At 42.1% G+C, this 11,484-nt stretch overlaps 1 pseudogene; it reads right to left on the bottom strand.

Moving 5' to 3' along the window:
* Positions 1 to 5,465: 5,465 nt before the first annotated feature.
* LOC104859160 lies at positions 5,466 to 10,226 on the bottom strand (annotated as a pseudogene).
* Positions 10,227 to 11,484: the final 1,258 nt, after the last annotated feature.

The following is an 11,484-nucleotide window of genomic DNA, read 5'->3' as shown; positions in this document are numbered from 1 at the left end:
CCACCACGCTTTGCTCATAATAATTCATATTGTTTGCAATGTTCTGTGTCCAGCACTATTCCTGTGTATTTCTCACGTTATCTGCCTTAATCATCAAAACAGGGCAGGGAGCTAGGAATGACTTTCCTACTTTCCACATAAGTAAATTTTAGCTATGACAATTTAAATAATTTGCTAAAAGTCATGCATCTAATAAGAATTGAAGCTCAAATGTGACTCCAAAGGCCTTGCTTTTGCCATCATAATTTATACTACTTGTACTTCTACTGTGATGAAATTTATTTTGCTGACTGATACACAGTAGGCACTCAAAAATGCCAGTTCTCTTCCCAGATCATCCTCATACTGGAAATCCACCATCAAGCACAATTTTATACCATTCAATGCAAGTTACTTGAAAACAATTTAAAGCTGTATTCCATTATGCCTATGTGCCAATCTTCTAGCTAATTCACTTTTAAAACACTTAGTTGTGGCACTGTGCTAGTACTAAAGATAGAGAATTTTTAAAAATGTGTTATTTGTCTGTGGCTGTCATAAATTATAACCAACTTGTTGGCTTAAAACAACAGAAGTTGCTCCTCTTACAGATCTGGAAGTAAGAAGTATGAAATAACTTGCTGTCAGCAAGTTGACCTCCCTTTGATAGTCTAGGGGAATGTCCTTCTTTGTCTCTCCACCATCTCATAAGCTCCAGGTGTTTCTTGCATGTGGTTGTGTCCCTCTGATACTTGCCTCCATCTTCACATGACTTTCTCCCTGTATCTGCACTTTCTCCCTTTCTGTCTCTTCTAGGGATTTGTCTTGGTTACTTTTCTCATTGCTAAGACAAACATACCTGAAACCCAAAGTGAAAGGAGGAAAGGTTTATTTTAGCTTATACCTTGTAGAAGTTTCCATCTATAGCTGCTGGCTCTAAGTCAGGACAGCACGGCAGAGAAACAGTCCACAGCAGGGTAGGCAGGAAGTAGCAAGCCTGCCTTCCATCTTTCTCTTTGTATTCAAAGCAGGCTATAAGCCCATTGGTTGTTGCCACCCAGATTCTGGATGGGGCTTCCCATTACCCACATCCAAAACAATGCTAATGAATTGGTGGGCTAACCCAACTACTACATACCTTTAATCCACAGTCACACACCACAGATCCAGCTACTGCCTAAAAGTACGTATGAGTACATGAGGTGTTGGCAGGGGGTGGGAGGATACATCTAGATACAAACCATAATAGGATTCTTGTCATCACATCTAGGACCCATCCAATAATCCAAGGTTCTTAATTACATCAGCAAGGATCCTGTATGAGGCCATCTTGTGTTATTGTAATGAAATATCTGATGCTGAGTAACTGTATAAAGAAAAATGTTATTTTAAACTCACAGATCTGGTTGAAGGACCTGAATCTAGTGTGACTTTCTTGCTGGAAGAGTCCTGAGGTGTCACAGAGCATCACGTGCCAAGGGACAGTGAGCATGCATGCAAGTCTATTCTGGTCTCTTTCCCTCTTTTTTTTAAAGCCTCAGGACTCAACCAGGTGAGCTCCACCCCCATGATTTTATCAAGTCCTGATTAAATCCCAAAGGTTCCACTTCTAAACACCAGGCAGAGTAAATTCCCGCCCTCATGGCCATACCTTTGGGGGTTACCAATGACCCAATCGTAGCATGAGTGATCGATCATATGTTGCCTATTCCACTAACTTGCTTGGGCAAATCACTTCTTTTGACAGCTTGGTTCAGATTTTCTCAGAAACAGACACCACACAAAATTAGATGTATAAGAGAGTCATGGGAAGACAATCCTGTGAGGGGTAGACAGAAAAGGATACAGACAGGGAGGAAGATAGGTCTGACATCTGGAAAAGGAGAGCAGTAAGGAAGGAGGATTGTGCAGAAAGAGCACTGGACCTTTCTGAGAAAACTTCAGCCAGGCCAGTGTGGCACTGCCCATCCTATAAGACCTGAATGAATCCTCCAGCAATACTCAGTCACTGACAGGCCTAGGGGAAGCAAAGCACAGGGCCAGAGAACTTTCATGGCTTCTATGTGTGTTTTCCCCCCAGTTCTGGGAACCAAACCTAGGGCTGACACACTGGGTTACGTCCCCAGCTTTGTATTTATAGTAAGTCTCCAACTTCAAAAGAGTTCCCCTCATGGAGAATGTTCCTAAAGAAGATTCATTCATAAGTCCCACAAAGTGAGTCCTCTACACCTTTGACAGAAATATATAATGTAAAGCATAAGAAAAAAAATAAACATCCAGAAAAATATTGTAAATAAGCTATTTTTACTTTTACAGGCGCTTTAAAATGGTGCAATTTGTTTGCATCCACAAATGTTTGTAATATGAGTTCTATTTATATCTGTAAAAGTTTGCAACTTGAGTTTTTGCAAGTTGAGGACTTACTAGTTTTTCATTTTTTTTAAATAGGGACTTCCTAAGTTCCCTGGGCTGTGTTTGAACTTATGATCCTCCTGTTTCAGCCTCCCAGAATGCTGGGATCATAGGTGCATGTCACCATGCCCAGCTTATTTTTTTTAATGTCTAAAATAGTGACAATAATACCTAGTTGGTAACAATGCTGTGAATGCGATACAAATATAAAGTGCTTAAAATGACATTGGCATGTAGTAAGTGCCCAGTGATTTCTGATTCTGGGATCTCTCTGGTATAATCTCCTTCTTTTGAATGTGAGCTGGAGTTAGTAACAAACAGACTGACAAAGTGACAAGGTGTGATTTATGCAAGGCACAAAGGTTTCTGGCTCCCCACATCCTCGCTGATGCTTATTACTTTTGGATTTTTGTCTTTTATAATGGCCACCTGAATGGATTGGACATGATATTTCATAGTGGTTTGATTTGCATCTCTCTAATGATTGCTGAGGTTGAATGTCTTCTCATGTGTCTGTTAATCGTATCTGAATCTTTAGAGAAATATCTACTAAAGCTCTTGGCCCATTTTTTTTTTTCAATCCAAGCTGTTTGTTTTCTCGTTGTTAAATTGTAGAGATTCTTTAAATATTTTGAATGATATCACCTGACATATGATTCACAAAAATTTTTCTCCCATTTTCTGGGTTAACTTTTCATCCTGTTGATAGTGTCCTTTGATGTACCAATGTTTTTAATGTTGATGAAGTATAATGTATCTACTTCTTCTTTGTTGACTGTGCTTATAGAGTCATATACAAGAAGTCACTCCCAAATCCAATGTCTTGATGCTTTTTTTTCCAATGTTTTCTAAGAATTTCATAGTTTTAGCTTTCATATTTAAACCTTTTGGCCATTTTAAATTATTTTTGTGTTTGAGGTTAAGGTAAGGGTTAAACTCCTTCTCCTTCTCTTTCTCCTCCCCTCTTCCCCCTCCTCCTTTCTCCTTCTTTTTCTTTGGTATGTGGTTCTCCAGTTTTGGATTCTTTATTTTAAATACATGTAGACTTACAGAGAAATTCATTGAATTGTCTTTATTTTGATTTTTCTCTGGCTAGTACAAATTTCATCACAGCTCATGGAATGACTGGATACCTGGTCTAGGGGAGAGGCAGTGGGAGCCTGAACTCGAGCTGTGGAAGGGGATGAGGTGGGTGCAAAGGAGCTCAGATTGAGAGATTTCTCAGGTGTAGAATCAGTAGGATGCCATAGCTGACAGGATACAGATGGGGGGCAGGACAAAAGTCTGAGTGATAGGGCACATCATATATTCTTTAGTAATAAAACATAGACAAAAGAATTCTAAAAGCTGGTTGCCACAAAAAAATTCCCTTAATGATCAAACAAATTTCTGTTTAGGAAAGTAACCTGATTATTCATTCAGGGTAAGAAGAAAAACATAGGCCTTGTTATGAAGAAAAGGACAAGACAAAGGAAAACCGAGTTAGATTACAAAGGAAATAAGAATGCTTTGGTTTAGGCAACGTAGTTAGAGAGGGTAAGGTGAGGGGCCCAAGAAAAAGGGAGGAAATGAAGAAGATGCAAGGACTGGGGCCAAGCAATGAGAGATGAGCGTGATGGTGGAAACTGGTGATGAAGGGGAAGAGAAAGCTAGATGACAAGGGTGGCACAGGGACTTGGAAGAACAAGTTTATGCTTTGTGTTTTGTGTTTGTAATGCTGCACATTATATAACTTTCAGTCAGCTTTCCTGTTGCTGCACGCAATACTAGACACTTGGGATTTAGAGGAGGAAGGGTTTAATTGGTTCATCTTCTCAGGGTATGATCAATGGGCTCCAAGGCAGGACCATCGTGGCAGAAGGATATGGAGGAGTACAGCTGCTTGTTGATGGCTGCCAGGAAGTGCCAGAGAGGAACTGGTGAGCAAACATCTATAATAACCAAGGTCACGCCTCCATAACCCACCCAGGCACACGCAGGAGTGCTTGGGGTTTCCTAATCCAATGAAGTCAACATATCAGGATTAACTATCACAGTAACCACCCACTGTTCTCAGCTTCCATCCGCTACATATTCGGCCATGTTGTGAGGATAAACCAACCAAAGGGAGAGGGCTCAGAACTTGCACAGATCCAAGGTGGAGAGGTAGTGGCAGGTGACTTGCAAAAGAGAGCTCTTTTCTGCCTCAATTATATTTCAAAATACAAACATAGACTTTATTAAATGCTGCTCAATCCACCAATGAAGAGTTTTCATTACAAAACAGCTTCCACACAACTGCAAGTTAAGAGATTGGAATGGCACTCTGATAAGAAAAGACGTGAGAAATCCCTGACCAGGCAAAACACAAAAGACCACTCTGGAGTCAACTTTCCACTTCTCCATGGAGGACGCCTACTGCTTTTCCTTTAAATAGAGCCAGGCAGTGACAACCAGCACAGTGCACACTACCCCTGAGACCTGAAGCCTCCTCCCCCGGGTGCGGGTAGGGGAGGGCCGGGCGGGCCAGGCTGAGGCCTGGAAGGGCCCGGCCTTCAGCCTCTGGCTGGGCCTTGGTGTCAGCCTGCCCTGCCCCACTGATCTGTGCTAGCCCTGGGGCACTGCAAGTGGAGGGGTACTGGCAAGGGATCCCCTCAAGAATTTTGGTGTACTGTCCCAGCTTTTGTTCTTATTTTGTGCTCTAAAAGAGTGACGACTGAAGGTTTTACGCAAATTCAGAACACAGTAATTCCTTCCAATGAGGCAGGTTTACTGTAGGAATCCCACCTTTGCGGTTCTGGGAGAGAGGAAAGGAAGGGGAAGGATGGTACCTTAGTTTATTTTAGGAAACACCCTTTGTCCTAAGATGTAACTAAGGTTTGCAGCAATGTGAGAAGCACATTATAGAAGGAAAAATACACAGAGCAGACTACTTGATCTGTGTTCAACACAATCAAAGAATCCAAGTCATAATTCTTAGCACTCCCATAATCACCTCAACTCATAGATGATAAAGTTCATTCATTTCTGTGAAACTTCAGAAGTGACACAATACATCAATGGTTAGACAAAAGATTACAGTATACTGAGGCCCGTGGAGATATAGCACAGGGCTACTTTTAGTCCATGTACGTTTTCATTTACAGTTGCCAGCAAAGTTTGGCCCTTTAATTACATTATACTGATGAGGTTTGCTTTGCAGTTTTTATGTAGGCATGGGCAGCTTGTACTGGGCCCTGGTGCTGCTGAGGAGGCTGTGAGTGTTGTAAGCACAGCTGTTTTTCTAGAACTTTCTTTAGCTTTAGCTCCTCTAACTTTTCCCATAACTCTTCACGTTCCGGTTCCTTCTTTTTTCCCCTCTGTCTCTCAGCCTTGTAGGAGCTAGTAAGACCATTAAACAGCTTGCCATTCTTTTCCATAGGGTTTTCAGCACTTTGTACACCAGTGCTACAATGGTTGGGTTCCAGTGTTCTCTGGAAATTTTGTACAAACTGGCAAACATTATTGACCAGTATGGTAAAACAGTATTTTATCAATGTTCTCCTCACTCAAGCTAAGAATATATTCATTATCCCAGAAGTGCAATGTTCTTTGTGCAATGTTCACCTGAAAATGAGAACTGGAGACACACTTGGATATCTGCTTAAAAAGTGGCTCTTCAATTTTTTTGAACTGTGTTGGCTCAATGACATCTAAGATTTCTTCAGTTTCTCCTAAAGACTTCACCTCTTCTGACTGCGTGTTTTTGGCCAAACTTCAGTGGTCCTCTGATCACCAGTTCTGTCCGTGTCGTGTCTTTTCCAGGAATTGTACATCACAGTATTGCCAGCTGAATATGAAACAGAGCTAATCCTTTTGCAGTATGCATAGGAATAAGAACCTTCATTAGAAACTTTATGTTCTGCATTCAGTGGCAACGCAAAGCCATTGATAATACTGCCTAGAATTTCAAGAAGTTCAGCAACACCATTGAAATGTTCTGTTTCATATATAACCCTGAGGAAAATATTGTTAATTTGTTATCTGATGAATGCTCTTCTCTGCCCCAATTATTAACAAAACCTTGCACTTGGTAAGGCCAAACCTATCTGAAACATTCCCGGTGGCCCAAGGAATGCTGTGACAATCAATTTTGATTGTCAACTTGATTATCTCGAGGGACATATAGGGGATTCATAAAACATATTTCTCAGTGTGTCTGGGTGGTCTATGGGGATACGATGTTGGGGACTAATTCTGGTCCCTGCCCTTTCCGCTCTGTTGCCCTTGTCCTGTGCTTGCTTCCTGGCCACATGAACTGAGCACTTTTGCTTCACGATGTCCTTCCGCCATGATGTTTCTGCCTTGGAGCCAGCTGACCAGGGACTGAAACTTCTGAAACTATGAGGCAACATCAACTCCTCTTTTAAATCGTGTCAGGTATTTTTCCCCAGCAATGAGAAAGTTGATCAATATGATGTGTGATTAAAAATATATAGGGGCTGGGGATTTAGCTCAGCCGTTCGGTGGCCTGCCTTGCAAGTGCAAGGACCCGAGTTCAATCCCCGGTACCAAAAATAAATAAATAAATAAATAAATAAATAAATAAATAAATAAATAAATAAATAAATAAAAATATATAGAGAATTCTAAGTTTTAAAATATGAATTACACTGAAAGACATATTTCCATCAGTCCCCCTCGCAATCCTCCCCCTCACCTCGAAAACTTACCCCATCATGCTTGTCACTTTCTGAAGCGGCTCTGGAACTTGTCTTTAGGAGATGTGATCAAAACTATGGTGAATGCTGCTGCTGAGTACCTTCCAGTGGCAAGTCAGGCTTGTAAAAATGACTGATCTTTCACTAGATCAGGAACTGTGCAACTTCTTTCTCTCCTCAAAGTCAAAATGACCACAAAAGGTAAAGGTTTGTAATTGATTGAAGGCATCAAAGAAGCCAATTCAGGACAAAATAACTAAAGACACTTACGAAAGTGCCAAGAATGATGGGTAAGTGTGTCTGAAGTGAGGAGGAGGAGGATTTTGGTGGTATAAATGGTAATGTGTTTTTAGTTTACTACAATAAATTGTTAAAACATTTGCTATATTTTTAAATCAGACCCTATGCAAATGCAGAGTGCTTATGGGCTCAGAACTTGGTTTCTTCCCGCCTCTGAGGCAATCACTGAGACGAAGAGACTAGATTGTGCTGACACCCACAGGAGCAGGGTCTGCCCACTTCTAATCAATGCCTTTTACCCATGGAGGAAGCATCAGAAGGTGTGCGTGGATGCTATAGTGGCAAGTGCATTGTCTGTGATCAGGGCTGTGGCCAGTTTTTCCATTACAACAGTAAAAGCCAGATAACTTGATCCCCAGGTTTCTGATACTTGGATTACTAAAATTCAGTAAAAGAAAGGAATGGATCTTGGATACTGGCTTGACCCTCTTTGGTGACAGTGTTTGAATATTTTTCGAACACTGTTGTTTCCAAATAAAGCTTTCATATATTCATGGAAACAAGTGGAACTGCCTACAGTTGGTCTTCCTGGATTCAAGTCCCAGCTCCAGTCCCATGCTCTGACACAGTCTCCTCATGCAAAAAATGAAAGTAGTAATGATCCCTGCCTTGTGACATCGATAGGGTAATTAAGTGACTGAATATTTGTAAAACTCTTAGAAAAAATAATCTGGCATGTAGCAAGTGTTTATTAAATAAAAAATTGAACACTAGAAACTTCTAGGGGGGATTCCTGATGGCCTTCTGGGTTTTATCTTCCTTCTTAGCATATACCTAAATATCTCTTCTGTCCTAGGGGAAAAACGTACACAAAAATCAAAAGTTGACTCCCTGACCTCCACAAAACAGATTCATCTCTAGGGACCAGGAGTAAATAATTGACCTGATATTGATTTGGCTTTGGCTCACTCTTTCTTTTCAGTGACCATGTTGTTCTATTTAGAGCAGTGATTTACAAAATGGTCCCTTGCTCTTGGACTCAAAGCAATATGCCACCTATAAAACGGCCAAGGCATTGGAGCAGCGTCCTGGCTGGGCAGCCCTCCTTCAGGTTATCCTAAGAATTGAAAAACCACAGGTGATGATTTCATCCTAGATGGTTGGTCTCAGCCTTCCCCACAGAAATTCAGACAATGGTTCAGACAATGGACTGTCCTGTTTCTTATAGCATGCTTTATAATAATGAAAAATTGAAAATGATTTGAATGGCCAATCATAGGGTCATTTAAATAAGGTCATAGAGTAAGTAAATTATGGTGATGCCATGTTATACAACTATTCAGCCACTAAAATTCATATTTTCCAAGAACTTTCAATGACAAGTCATGGTTTTCAGTACAGTGTTAAATGAGAAGGGCAAGAGGCAAAATAGCACAAGGCATGAGATCTCAACACTGTGAAAAATACAAGCTCTTACCTACACACTCAAAAACTGGAAGGACACATCAGAGGCAAATCAGTGGTTGTCTTGGAGTATGAGATTTGGGGTAGTTTAATTCTCTTTTTCTTTTTTTTTATTAATTCTTTTCATTTTCCAAACTTTCCATAATCCAGCTGCTATCTCCTCCCACCCTACTTACCCAGTCACAAATTCCTAGAGGAGAGGGAAGGAGCGGAGCAGGAAAGAGGAGAGGAGAGGAGAAATATTTACACATTCCTGCTACAAAGATCTTGAACTGTCCTAGATTTTTCACATCTGCAGTCCTGGTGCAACAACACTTTTATTTTGTGTGATTCCTTTGTCTCCATCCAAAAATTTTTCCTTTTCCTTAAGAGAGGAGAGTTGGGTTATAAATAGAAGAAAATTGGTTAATACTATACCCTAATTGCTTCAAGTAATACATTTTATGCCCTGGACTAAATTGTAAGCACTTTGTTGCTAAGGACTGTGTTTTTTACTTTCTCTGTATCTGTCAGAGTGTAAGGGCACCAGCTCTTGTAGATAGGAACTCAAACACTATGGATCTCTCTTCATTAGGTTGGGATTCCAAAGAGATGTAGAAAGGCTTCATGAAGGAGTACAGGTCACTGAGTGGCCTAGGGGTGCAGAAGGGGTACAAAATGAGTGGCAAGTGCTTTATCATCAGCCTCAGGGGCATGTGACCAGGGCTTTTCAAGTGTAGAGCTGGCTTGGGAAGGCAGAGGAGTCCGTGGGCACTGATCCTGTTAGAAAGGCATTCCTTCCACTGATGGTCATTAGCAGAGAGGCAGGGCTCCAGTAACCAGGTCCTGGCAGAATCCCTTCCCAGCCTCAGAAAAAGCATAGCTGAGGCCAAGCTCCACATAAACAAGATCTGGGATGGTTTAAGGGGCTTTCTGATGTCAGAAAAAGCAGGCTCACACCTGCTTCCCACTGAAAGCATCCAACCAGCCCTTTCTTTTTTCTTTTTGTAAGGCAACAGTGTCATAAATAATGCCTATTTCATGCAATGCATTGTCTTGTAAGCATTATGGAATATCTGCAACTTCCCCTCCAGAATAACAAAAGAAAATTTAAGTGGGGCAAACCTCAGAGCTTCTGTACTGATCTTGGGTCTGTCTGTCTCTCTCATTGACTTTCTGCCTCTCTTTCCCAAATTTTTCTTGAGGTTGGGTGCCGCACCCTTGGCCTGGAATGATTCTATGCATATTTCTTCCCCCAGCACCTGCTCTGCGTAGATGCCACCTCCTCCTGAGAGCGTTCTCTGGCTGCACCCCCAGCCCCAACGTGCCCTTCCTGTCTGTGTGTTTCCTTAGCAACCTGCTTGTGGTCTTCACATCACTTCTCACAGGGGATAGTCACGGTCTGCTTGCCCTCTGCCCACTAAACTGCACACAGCCTGAGGCCAGGGGCTGGACGTTGTACACCACCGCCATCACCAGATTGGCACTTGGTAGAGAGCTCAGCAACACATTCGAGTATCGGCGGGATACAACCTCGATTCTAGGGCCCTTTTAGATGCTGGAAACAGAAACTCACTCTCAATGCTTACAGAACTTTCCTTCACACCTGGAAGACAGACAAACACACACATACATATTACTGAACATCTTTTATTGTGCCAAGATCTGTTGGAGATGCTGAGGACATAGCAGTGTACCCTTACCTTTGTGGAATTTCTATTTCTGATTACACCATGATCAGCATACAATAAGGAAGAAAGTGCTAACAGGGCTTATCACAGGGACCTGACCTGGCAGGGTGGTGCTCAGAGAAGGCTTTCCTGGGGAAGTGGCCATTTTAAACTGCAAAACCTGTGCCTGGGATAGGATTAATGTGGCTATGAAGCTAGTTCTAGACGGGGTGTGAGGTGTGGACGTAGGTGCAGGCATAGAGTTACCCTAAGTTCTGCAGGGTAAGCAGAATCCCCTTGGCAAAAAGGAAGGGGTGGAGCTGTGCTGGCAGCAGAAGTGCATACGCAAGGCTGTCTTGGGGCCAGCGTTGTCGCATAGTGTGCTCAAGGAGCAGTTTGGACTGCAGAGAGCCATAGGATTGTGGAGAGAGCGAGGACCAGAGAGATGGGAAGTCAGTGACCACACCCACTGTGCAAGTGTGACCTCTGTGGCCCACCGCACAGGTTGAAGGTGGTCCCTTCAGCAAGCAGGTGTTCATCTTCTGGCTCTCAGTGTCTGCTTCCTCTACCCGCTGCTGTTATATGCTGGCTGCTTCTGGGTTGGTGTCACAGGGCCTGGCTCCACCTCTGCCATCTCTTGGCCATGTCTTTGCACCACTGTCATCTTACCCCCCTGGAGTTCTGCTGCCTCCTGAATCCCTTTGCCACACACTCTGTAATGCAGTGACATCAGAGAGCCAGGATCTGGTATGAAAATGTGATGAACCACACGCAGATAGCTTAGTCCACATTCCTATTGCAGTAAAAAAAATTGGGACTGAGTCACTTTCTAATTTTGTTATTAAAAGTTTCTCTCTTCCTTACAAAAAGCTGAAAAACTCTTTAGGATGATGACATGGATTTTCCTTGGAGGATTTTGTGTAATCCTTCTAAAATCTACCTTGTGCTTGTTGGAACAAACCAGGCAGCTAGATCTTAGCTTGTTTCCCTCTTTTTAAAGGTCTGTTTTACAGATCAAATTGTGTCTAGATGCTGAAATAAGCTCTAATTACTTCTCTGCC

The sequence above is a fragment of the Fukomys damarensis genome, unplaced genomic scaffold (genome assembly GCF_012274545.1).
Source record: "Fukomys damarensis isolate Sample0158 unplaced genomic scaffold, DMR_v1.0_HiC HiC_scaffold_5, whole genome shotgun sequence".
Lineage (NCBI taxonomy): Eukaryota > Metazoa > Chordata > Mammalia > Rodentia > Bathyergidae > Fukomys > Fukomys damarensis.
This window is presented reverse-complemented; position numbering and strand designations above follow the sequence as displayed.